The 12,124-nt window shown below is 43.9% G+C and overlaps 1 protein-coding gene across 3 annotated transcripts in view; it reads left to right on the top strand.

Annotated features, from left to right (window-relative positions):
- The window catches only part of NUP210 (nucleoporin 210), a 2,490,054-nt gene that overhangs the window by 2,427,917 nt on the left and 50,013 nt on the right, over nucleotides 1-12,124 (top strand). The gene's annotated exons all lie outside the window — the stretch shown is intronic.

Genomic DNA, 12,124 nt, shown 5'->3' with positions numbered 1-12,124 from the left:
CCCAGAGTTGATCTCACATCCACAGAAACCTGGTTCATCCCAACTTGAGCAGCCTGAAGCTCACGGTTTGGATACTCCAATTCCCTTGATTGCCAGGCAGAATGATCTTTCTTTACAAGTACATGATATTCTCATTGCATCTCATAAGTCTTACACTAGAATTACTTACCTGAGCAAGTGGAAAAGATTTACCTGTTGGCTGAAAGATAAACAAGGAGATCCCTTCATAGCACCAGTATCGATAATACTAGACTATCTGGCCGACCTCTTTCAATCGAGTCTATCATTAGAGTTCATTTGGCTGCAATTTCTAATTTTCATGAGGGTGTACAAGATTCCTCTCATGTCCCATCAGTTGTGCATGACCTTCATAAAAGGTGTGAATCATCTGAAGCCACCTTTTAGAGAACCTATTCAACCATGGGATTTATCATTAGTTCTACAAGCTCTGGCAATGCCAGCTTTCGAACTAGCCTGTTCTTGCGACCTCAAGCATTTGTCATGGAAAACCTTGCTTTTGGTTGCCATTACTTCTGCCAGACATATTTCTGAGCTTCAAGCTTTATGAATCAAGAGTCCATACTTGATTTTTCATAGAGATAGTGTCTCTGAGAACTAATCCATCTGTTCGGCCAAAAGTGATCTCTGCAATGTCCATTAATCAAACCATTGAATTGCCAGTTTTCTTTCCCAATCATTCAAACAGAGGAGAGTATTGCCTACATACCCTAGATATCCACAGGCAAATCCATTTTTACCTAAACAGGACTAGGTCCTTTCGTAAATCTGACCAGTTATTTTTGGCCTTTTCTTGACCTAGATTAGGATCTGCTGTTGCTAAGGTCACATTAGCTAGATGGTTGAAGGACTGTGTGACCTTCATTTATACGCAACGTAATATCTTGTTGCCTGCTACCATGAAAGCTCATTCTACGAGGTCAGTGGCAACTTCTGCTGCCTTCCATGCCAGAGCTTCTTTACATGACATCTGTGCAGCTGCAACTTGGGCTACACCTCATACCTTCATCAATCATTGCAAATTGGATTTGGCCTCCAGGGGAAGAGCATCTTTCGGTTCTATGGTGCTCAGGAATGTCCTTCCATGAGAGTCTCCCAGGAATAGAGGTAGCTGGGGACTCTGTCCCATGCGTAAGGAATGAACGAGGATTAACAGCATCAGATAAAGAAGTTATGTCTTACCATAACGTTCCATCTGTATTGTTGATCCTCGTTCAGTCATTACGACCCTCCCTTCTTCCACCTCCTGTGGTTTCTAGTGGATCTCACCATCTGGTTCTCTTAGGTTATTTGACCAGAGGTAGCCTCTACCTTCTTTGACTTGCAAACTCAATCTGAGGTAACAGGGAGAGGGGGATTGTGGGTAAGAGTTTAGCTCGAGAGTTTGAAGCTGACACGAGCTTGGAAAATGGACGGCTCGGTTCCGAGGTCGGAACCGATACCCATGCGTAATGACTGAACGAGGATCAATAATACAGATGGAACGTTATGGTAAGACAACTTCTTTTTCCTTCTTCCCTTAACACTGTATGTTATTTCATCTGTGATATTTATTTTCATTTCCATTCTGTTCTCTATTACTTTCCTAAAAATCTTATAATCGCTGTTATTTAGAACTGTTGGTCTCCAGTTCTGTATATCTTTTTCTCCTTTTTCCATATAAACTTAAATATCCCATGTCATAATTTTATATACTTGAAATCTTCATTTAACCATTCATTTAACACATTTAAGAAGCATCTTTTTTGCCATTTTGCTGTATCTTTATGCATATGATACTCTATTCCATCAAGCCATGCTGATGAATCTACATTAACTAGTGATAATATTCTGTCTCTTTCTTATAAACATATTTCTTTGTGCAAATCTCTATGATCCTATTCGGAAAACGTCTTTACATTCCATATCTTCTCAGGTCTATATTATATTTTTGAAAGTTTCAAACACCATATGGTCGACACCATATGAGCTATGTTTGAAATTTCGAAAATATAATAAAAAAATAAAAATAAAAAACTATACTTACCTAAACGCTGTAGGCAGGGGGCAAGCCCCCCTGCACCCTACACACCCCTGCTACTTAAATATTCCTACTCCGAGATCGAACTGCATTGAAGTAAAGGGAAAATATTCCCTATGGCGGTTTCCGTGTTACGCGTGCAACGTTTCCACGATGTTCTTCATCTCACATTGCTGCAGTCCTAACACTTGGGTAGTCCGCCGTCCCTCATTCGGCCCGAATATCAGAGCATAAGGCTGACGTCGGTCAGGGCGCATTTGACTGACATCAGAACGTCAGGGTACAAATGCGCATGACCGACGTCATATCCTCAGTCTTTTTTGCCGCATGGTCCGATGCAGAAGCAGTGTTGCAAGTGCCGTTCGGCGTTCTGAAATTTTTCGAGTTCGGAGTTTCAGACCGAAGTCAGAGTTGGTTAAGTACCCCGTTGGGGAATATTTTGGTTTTTTCTTGCCTCAGTGGTTTACCGGATGTCAGAAAAAGTGAATAACTGTATTTCTTGTGGGAAACAGATACCGCATAGGGATTACCATAATTTGTGTATACCTTGTTTAGGACCTGAGCACGGCGTTGTTGGATGCCGCTTTTGTGCTAGGTTTAATAAACGCACTATAAAGCGGAGGTTGGATTGTGCAAGGTTGGTCTTTGGGAAGCGGTGCAATTACAAAATGCCGTCGGATGCTCCGACGCCGGCTTCCTCAAAGAAGCGCAAAGACAAGGCAGTTAAACCTAGGTTAGAGGAGTCGTCCGAACCGGACGTCAGTTCTTTAGAGGTGTCAGTGGAACCGGTGGTTCCGACGGAGGCCTCTCTGGAGACCCAGGGAGAAACTTTGATTTTACAGGATGTGGCCTCCCAGGAGGCAGGGCAGGCTGTAGGGGCTTCTCAAGTGACTGTACTCCCCTCCCTTCCTAAGGGGTCTAGGCCCTCTCTTTCTGCTTCCAAGGCTTCTCCTAGAGGCAGGTCTAGCTTAGCTTCTGTGGGTGTCACTCCCAGTTCTTCAGGTGCTGTGCCCAAGAAGCACATGCTCAAAATGGCGGAGGATTTAATTACTTTAATTAGGGGCTCCATGCCCCCTCCTGATAAGAGGCCTAGGATGGAACCTGTGTTGGGGGATTATGAGCAGGCTTCGGATGTGTCTGAGTCTTCGGCTGAAGACTTGCAGGAGTACTCTCATTATTCTGATTCTGATGTGGATGATTCTACTTCTTCTGCTTCTCCTCCTGAGGATTTTTCTTTTTCAGAGACCCTTCACTCCATGAGAGAGCATTTTAAGTGGGAAGGTCAGGATTTCTCTGATTCCAGGAAAAGGCTTAGGGAATTTTTGTTTTTACTCCAGCATAGGCCTTTAGCTATACCTCCTGTCCTGAATGTGGTGGAAGATGTGTTTGCAGAGGCTTCTCTTAATCCTGATTCTTTGCCTCCTGCTCCTGTTAAACCGGATAGGTATTACAGGGTGCCTGAAGCTCATAAGTTTCTTTTTAAGAGTCCTAGGGCAGACCCAGAAACTGTTAGCCAGGGGCCTAAGGGGGTTAAGGCTTCTGTTGTCAAGAATCCGGTCCCTGCAGATAAAGAGGCCAGGGCCTTGGATAGATGGGGAAAGAAAGTTTATACTTCTTCCACTCTAGCCATGAGAGCTTTGAATTGCCAGTTTCACATGTTGAAATATCAAAATTATCTCCTTTCTCAGTTGAAATCTAAGGTTGATGCTCTGGCGGAAGGTATTGACTGTAAAGAGTTACAGGATTTAGTGCATGTCTCTGAACAGGTGGGTAAGCATTCTTTACAATGTGGTTTTGATGCTGTACAGGCCTCGTCTAGGGTGGCCGCCACTGGGTCAGTTCTTCGCAGGCATGCCTGGCTGAGGGATCAAAATTTATCTGACCATGTTAAAACTAGGATTTTGGATGCCCCTTTGCAATCTGATGTCTTGTTTGGTTCTCCTGTTGAGGCAGTTTTAAAGAAAATGGAAGACAAGGCTAAGTCTATGCAGACTGTTAAAGATTTTTTGCAGGTTCAGCCTCCAAAGTTTAGTAGAAATTGGCCTACTAAAGGGTGGACGTATTTTTCTTATGATTCCCAGTCTAGGGGTAGATCTAGACGTGGCAGGGGCAGAGGTCAGGGCTCTTTCAGGCCCAGAACAGGGAGTTCTCCTGCACAGTCTTCGAGTGAGGGCAGGGGTCAGTCCTTTCGTAAACAGACCCAATGACCTACCTTTTCAGCTGCCAGAACCTTCTCGCCTGGCAGCACCTTTGGGAGGAAGGTTGGCACTTTTCAAAGAAAATTGGAGTTTGATTACCCAAGACAAGTGGGTACTGGATATCATACATCACAGTTACAGGTTTTATTTCCATACCTTGCCTCCTTTCAAAGGCATGCCAGACATTCCTCCTCAACAAAGAATAGAGGCTCACAAGCAAATTTCACTGCTACTCCAAATAGGGGCCATACAGCCGGTTCCTCTGCCAGAAAGGGGCCTAGGATTTTATTCTCGCCTGTTCCTAGTCCCAAAGAAGGGGAACACGTGGAGACCAATTTTGGATTTGTCTATCCTCAACACTTATCTGGACATTCCCAAGTTCAAAATGTTGACGTTGCAGCAGCTTCTACCTCTGCTGGGCAAAGATCATTGGATGGTAACTTTGGATCTCAAGGAGGCTTACCTTCATGTTCCTATCAGACTAAGTTGCAGGAAGTATCTGCGTTTCGAGCTGGGACTTCTCACTATCAGTTCTCTGCATTGCCCTTTGGCTTATCTACTGCGCCCAGAGTGTTCACGAAAGTTCTGGCTCCAGTGATAGCTTTCTTCCGGCTAAAAGGAATTCAGATCTATCCTTATTTGGACGACTGTCTGATTCTGGCTCAAGGAAAGGAAGAGCTTCTTCATCATTTGGAATATGTGATAGCAGTGCTAAGATGCCTGGGGTATTCTGTGAACGAAATAAAGTCCAGTCTAGTACCCTCTCAAGACATGTGCTTTCTGGGTGTGAGACTGAATACAGCATCCCAGATGGCCTTTTTAACCCCGGACAAACAAAAGAGTCTATCCCTTTACTTCCATCAGCTATCTCACCAGTCCGGGCTGACTGCAAGGACAGTCCTTCAAGCCTTAGGGTTCATGGCATCTTGTATTCTGGTGCTTCCCAATGCCAAACTGCATATGAGGAAGCTACAATGGTATCTCAAAATGTATGGACACAGCACTGCCAGGATCTGGACACTGTCATTCAAATAATACCTTGCATTCAAAAGGAATTTTTGTGGTGGGCTCAGGAATGTCACCTAAACAAGGGACTCTCTGTGACCCGGCCAGAGGCGAGTCAGATTTTAACGACAGATGCCTCAGACATAGCTTGGGGAGCTCATCTAAATGGAAAGTGGATACAAGACAAGTGGCCTGCCAGACTACAACATCTACATATCAACATGAAGGAGATGTTAGCAGTCCAGTTTGCATTAATGGCTTTCAAGGATTTACTTCTTCCAGGGCAGGTGTTGATTCTAACAGACAACACAACTGTCATGTGGTACATCAACAAGCAAGGGGGAACACATTCTTATCCTCTATGCAGGCAAGCAATGATTTTGTGGGAGACTGCTCTCAGGTTACAATTAAGTCTTCAGGCAAGGTTTCTGCCGGGAGCACAGAACTCCTTAGCAGATGTGTTAAGCAGACAAATCATGGATCCCCACGAGTGGAAACTGGATCTTCATGTATTTCAGAAATTGACAGTGTCCTGGGGAACTCCAGACATAGATCTGTTCGCTTCTCCACTAAACAACCAGCTGCCAAAGTTTTGCACAAAGCGGTTTCATCACACAGCTTGGAAAGTGGATGCTCTTTCTTTCAGTTGGAAAAATCTTCATGTGTATGCCTTTCCTCCTCTGCCTCTCCTCCCAAAGGTGCTTCTGAAAGTCAGACAGGACAAGCCAAGGATGATTTTGATAGCTCCAGATTGGCCTCGACAGCACTGGTATCCACTACTGAGAAGTCTAGTACGGAAGCCTCCATGGCCTTTGCCTTTGATTCTGCATCTGTTGTCCCAGGAGGACAGTCATTTGCTCAATGTCAAACTTCACTCTCTTCATCTAACAGCATGGCATATTCTGTTTTAAACCATAGAGGGTCTCAACTTCCGCAACAAGTTTTGAATGTGATTTTGGAAGCCAGAAGGCCTAGTACAAGGAAAGTGTACGCAGATAAATGGAAGAGATTTTTATTTTGGAGTGCAGCTAAGGATTTGGATGTTTCTGAGCCTGACTTAAGTGTGGCTCTTCAATATCTTACTGAGTTATTGGACAAAGGTTTGTCCTTCTCTTCTATTAAGATTCATGCTGCAGCAATTTCAGCTCACTACGATTGTGACCCACCATTGTTTTCTCATCTTTTATTCAAGCAATTTCTTAGAGGGGCAAAGAATATAAGACCCCCACGAAGAGCTCCTACTCCTGCTTGAGATCTCAATTTTGTGTTGGAGAAACTCACTCTACAACCTTTTGAGCCTGCAGCTACTGCTGAGTTGAAATATTTGTCATGGAAGACTGCTTTTTTGTTGGCCATTACCTCTGCAAGAAGGGTTTCTGAATTGCAGGCCCTTATGGCAGTTGAGCCTTTCTTAATTTTTCACAAGGATAGGGTATCTTTACGTACCAATCCCTCCTTTATGCCTAAAGTGGTTTCTAGTGTGGCTTTAAACCAAACTATTCATTTGCCTACTTTTTATGCAAATCCTCAAACTAAAGGGGAAAAGATTTTGCACACCTTGGATGTTCACAGGCAGTTGCGATATTATTTGGACAGAACTAAAGGGTTCAGACAATCTCAGCAGTTATTAGTTTCTTTTGCTTTGTGCTCTCAGGGCAAGCCTGTGTCAAAACAAACTATTTCTAAGTGGATTGGATTTTGCATTGCTTTCTGTTATTCCCATCATGGCAAAGAGATTCCTGCTGGGATTAGGCCTCATTCCACTAGGGCTACTGCCACTTCAACAGCTTTTCTGAGGGGGGTGGCTACTAAGGATATTTTAGAGGCAGCCACTTGGAGTTCAGTGCATACCTTCTCTAAGCATTACCACCTTCCCTTGTACTCTAAATCTAGGGCTGGTTTTGTCACTGCTGTGTTGCAGGGCATTTTGGCAGCTCCTGCTTCTTTATAGTTTAGCCATCCTCCCTTACCTCTGCTTTGGGATTCTACCCAAGTGTTAGGACTGCAGCAATGTGAGATGAAGAACATAGTACAGTTTTGTACCTACCATAAATGTAGATGTTCAAGATCCACATTGCTGCAGTCCAATTTACCCTCCCTCCTTCCCTCTGTAGTTAGAGGTGGTTGTGTGGGTTGGGTTATCCATCTGAGGTAGACTGCATTTGGTATTTTGCCTTTTGTATATATTGTATATATTATACATATTTTTGGTGTTAGACTAGCTATTTGTTTAGTTGTGGTCTTTTTAGGGTCTTCTGACATCTGGGGCAAGAAAAGACTGAGGATATGACGTCGGTCATGCGCATTTGTACTCTGACGTTCTGATGTCAGTCAAATGCGCCCTGACCGACGTCAGCCTTATGCTCTGATATTCGGGCCGAATGAGGGACGGCGGACTACCCAAGTGTTAGGACTGCAGCAATGTGGATCTTCGAACATCTACATTTATGGTAGGTACAAAACTGTACTTTTCAACCAATTGGGTTCACTCAATACGTGTTCGCCATTTACGATTTTTGATGATGCGATAGGAACCCCTTCCTCTCTGTCATTTCAGTATTATTAAACATATTTTTACATAATCCGCTACTATTCCCGTAATTGTCTCTTGCCTCATTTCTTTCGTTATGCTATTATTTTCTTTAACAAACTTACTTAAATAAGCAACATTATCTTCCTTACCTTGAGGAGAATATCTCTGTGCAATAAAAACTTATTTTTTTCTCCGTTCAGATCACCTTTTTAACAAAGTATTCCCTATCACTCCTTTCCCAATTTCTGAATGTCTCTTCTGTTGTTTTTGTATATATTCTTTTAATTTCTTTCCTGCTATTTATTTAATATAACATATGACACCTTTTATATTTGTCTTTAAACATTGTCCACCACTCTGACCAGTTTATATAAAAATCCCTCTTACTAATGTGGTCTTTCCAAAACTCCATATAGACTTTACCGTTTCATCCCATTTGTTTTCATTTATTTATTTATTTATTTTTAATCCTTTACCTATTCTTGTATATCTTTCTTTTACCTTTATCTCTATCTTTTAGCCAAATGATGTGATAAACCTATTTCTATTACCCCTTCTTTAACGATGTCTATACTCATAGATGTAAAAAAAAATTTGTGTTTTATGCTTTCCTGTTCTTTAAGTCCAGCTATTTATTTGCCACACCTAATTATATCTAACATGTTTCTTATATCATTGCCTTTCTCTTTTTCTTTCATAAATCACAATTAAAATCGTCTACAACTATAATATACATATTTATACTCCAAAATGTTTTGAAACGTATTGTCTTTCTTTATCTGTAATATATCTATAAACAGCAAATCTGATGATGTCAGTTTTTATTCTATCCCCTACCTGTGGGTTTGGTTCCGATCCTCGGAACCAGCTTAGCTTCTGCAGTAGCTCATGGGAACCAAAAACCTCTCAAGCTCATCCCTTCACCATAATGCACGCTCCGATCTCATTTGCCGCTTTGCGAGTTTGATGTGGTGCCATATCCTCTTGAGCAGATAAGTGTTTTTCAGTCATTTTCTTCCTTAATTCTAAATTTCTTTACTTTTCCTCTTAGAAAACTTTCCCTTATCTGTTTCCTTTCCCAATATGAAAATATTCTTTGATACTATCATTAGTATCACTTCCCCCTTTTGTCTTTCCTCTACACTCAGTGTAGCTCTTAAATATCATTGTTGATATTTCTTTTTCTTCTCCAACTACCTTTACTTAAAAAAAAAAAAAACTTTCAACTTCTCTCTCTCACCTTTCCTCTAATAAGCTCTTAGATGACAGAGTGGGCTATGTGTGTGTGTGTGTGTCTGTGTGTGTGTGTGTGTGTGTGTGTGTGTGTGTGTGTGTGTGTGTGCGTGCGTGCGTGCGTGCTTCCTAAGAGAAAATGACAGATAAGGAAAAAGGTCCAGCAGGCTTCAAATGCTGTGAGAAGTGTAGTCATAAGATCCCTTATTCTGACACATTCTCTGCGCATGTATTGTTTGGGCCTCCTCCATCTTCAGGAGGACTGTTCAGTTTGTCACTGCTTTAGTCATTGGGTGCTTGTGGAGAGAAAAAATAAATTGATCTTGAAAGGACTACTTCCCCCTTCTTTTGGAGAGGCCATATCTGGAACAACCTCCTCTTCTACAGGAAAATCCTCAAGCAAATCGAGCAATGTTAAGTTGTCCAATCTCGCCTTCATTCTTGCTGGATGGGTTTGGAGCTGATCCTCAGCTCCAACTCTGCCACTTACTATAGCTCGAGAGCTCTTTACTGGCTCGAGGCTACCCCTTATCCCAGACTGCCCAGCACCAGCTCCCCAGATCTCGTTTGCCGCTTTAGCTGCGAGGTTGCGATCAGTACTGGCTCAGGCTTAGTACAGTTTTTTTGTCTCTTTAAACTCAAATATTGTGCTTAAAATTTGATATAGCTTTTCTTTTGTAATAGTTTGTAAGTTTCTTTTACTGCAGATCCCCTTATCTCATCCTTCTGCTTTACTTTTATGCTGTGTTGGCAGTCGCCCCTTAGTCGCTAGGCCTTCTGTTATACCCTGAACTCGTTTAACCTAGTTCTTCCCCTCCCCCCTTCTTAAGGACAGCCATTTAAGTTAGAGGCTCTCCTTTAAGGTTTTCATTACTTTTTAGTTTATTTCTGTTGTAGTTTGACCTTTCTTAAAATGTCTCAGGAAGTTAAAACCTCTGGTTTTAAAAAGTGTGACTCATGCTGTCAGAAGATGTCTCTGACAGATGGGCACACTAGTTGTGTTTATTGCTTGGGGGCTCTGCACCTGCAGGACTCTTGTGCTATTTGTCATGCCTTTAGTCCAAGGGTCCTGCAGGAGTGGAAAAACAAGCTTATCCTCCTTGGGTTATTAAAACAGGATTCTCTGGCTAAAGCATCTCAGCCAATGAAACCTTTGAAACCAGTCAAGCCGTCGGCTCCATGTTCGGAACCAACCTGTGAGCTTGACAAATCAAGTGTGTCAGTGCCAGCTGGCACCGATAATACTACCCCTCCGTCGGCTCCAACTGTTACTTTAGAGCCATCTCGGAGCCACAAAAGAGCTAGGTCTCCTTCTTTGGAGCCAATCCGCTCGGTGCTACAATCTCCATTACTTCAGAGCAAGTCCAGTAATCGCTCAACTTCCCACTCCTCTCGATCCTCGAGGTTATCGGATCAGGATGTGGAGAGAGTGGTCAGTAGGTTGCTTAATCCCAGGCCCTTGCTAAAATGCTTTTGAGCCCACCTCAACAGGCTTCTGCTCCGTCCACTTCGATTTTGATTCCTCCTCCGACTATAATTAATTCGGAGCCGGAGTCCATGGATGCTCCGATAGTGGTTCCTTCCGCTCAGATGACATCCTCATCGGCTCCGATTACCTCGATTCTTCCTCCCTTCAAGGTATCTGGGCGCCAAAGCTCTCTCGTCGTCTCCGAGGGGGGAAGTGGCAGTGGAAGTGGTCCGACCCCGCTCTCCCTCTTGGAGCTTCAGCTCAGTTGAGCTCTGCTCCCACATTGGCCTCGGAGCCGTCGCCCTCGGTGCAGGGTGGTATTCCTGTCTCTTCAGAGCTGGATCCCTCTTTGTGTCGAGACCGTGACTTTTCGAGGTCATGCGGAGAGTGCTGTCCCCACAGACGGCTCCACTATCTGTTCCATCGACTCCGTCCCCTTTGGTGCCTGTGACAAACTCTGCTCCTTTTCCAGCCCCAAAGCATAGGGAACCTATGCCCCAGGACACCCCATTGGGTGAACCCTCTTCTTTCAAAGCCTTCCCAGAGCTTTCTGAGCAGGCTTCCCAGAAGAAAAAGTGCAAGAGGAAGCACATAGACTCCCCTGAGTCTGTCACCTCAGATACAGACCTAGATGAATCGGAGGGGTCCCCAAGGTCCCCCTCTGAAGATGTTTTCTTTTCGGACATCCTTGAGATTTCTCAGGCAGAGGCATAGCTGGAATTCCCTTATCCCCTCCGAGGATGAGTCTGTATACCTGGACGCATTTGGTTCCCGACCTTCCACCTCCTGGGTTTCTCCGCCCTTTGAGCCACTCATGTCTGTAGTGTCTCGAAAGGCTTGGTCATCTCCAGATTCCATGGAACCTGTCCCAAGGAGACCCATTCATCACAGCTCCCCAAGACCAACAATTCTTAACTAAAGGTGTTCCCGTTGATGCCATGGTGGTAGCAGCAGCCACAAAGAGAGAGTTAGCAGAAACCTCCTCATCTGTCCATCCAAATGTTTTCATCAGCAACCTTCTCCCTTAGGTCCTTGAACTATCTTTCCCATTTTACTAGGCTTCAGAGGGATCTCCTAAAAGAGCTTAGAGATACCTACAAGATCCCACAGCTGAAGGAACTTCAGCCAAGGTAGCTACCCAGCTTGCGACTCTTAATTCAGTAGTCAACTCCTCCATGAGGCTTATTTCATAAGCAGCCACTGGAGCGAGTAGAGCTGCAGGAACAGGAATAGCTCATAGGAGACATTCTTGGCTGCGACTGTGTCAGTTTGCGGAACCTTTCAGAGTGTCCTTCACCAATACCCCCTTTGATGGCTCCTCTCTCTTTGGGCCTCAGGTGAAAGACATGCTTACCAGGTGCCAGTAGGAAGGCAAGACGCTCTGATGTCGGAGTCTGTTTGTCCACTCCTACCAGACCATACCCAAAAGGTCAGAAGGGTGGAAAGATGTGGTTTCGGAAATCTCAGGGACCCTTGCCTGATGCACGTGGTGATTTTTTCTCCCAGGGCAGTTGGGAAAATAATAACAATGGCAGACATCACCCTCGTGGCAGAGGGGGTCCACAAAATCAGGGTGACAGAGATACGTTCTCTTCCAAACCCTATCAACATCCCTGAAGGGGTGCCCGACTGCTCAACTCTGGAGGCAG

Source organism: Protopterus annectens, chromosome 7.part0 (assembly GCF_019279795.1).
Source record: "Protopterus annectens isolate FY-2018-M chromosome 7.part0, PAN1.0, whole genome shotgun sequence".
Taxonomy (NCBI): Eukaryota; Metazoa; Chordata; order Ceratodontiformes; family Protopteridae; genus Protopterus; species Protopterus annectens.
Note: the sequence above shows the minus strand (reverse complement) of the source record. Positions and strands in the feature narration are given on the sequence as shown.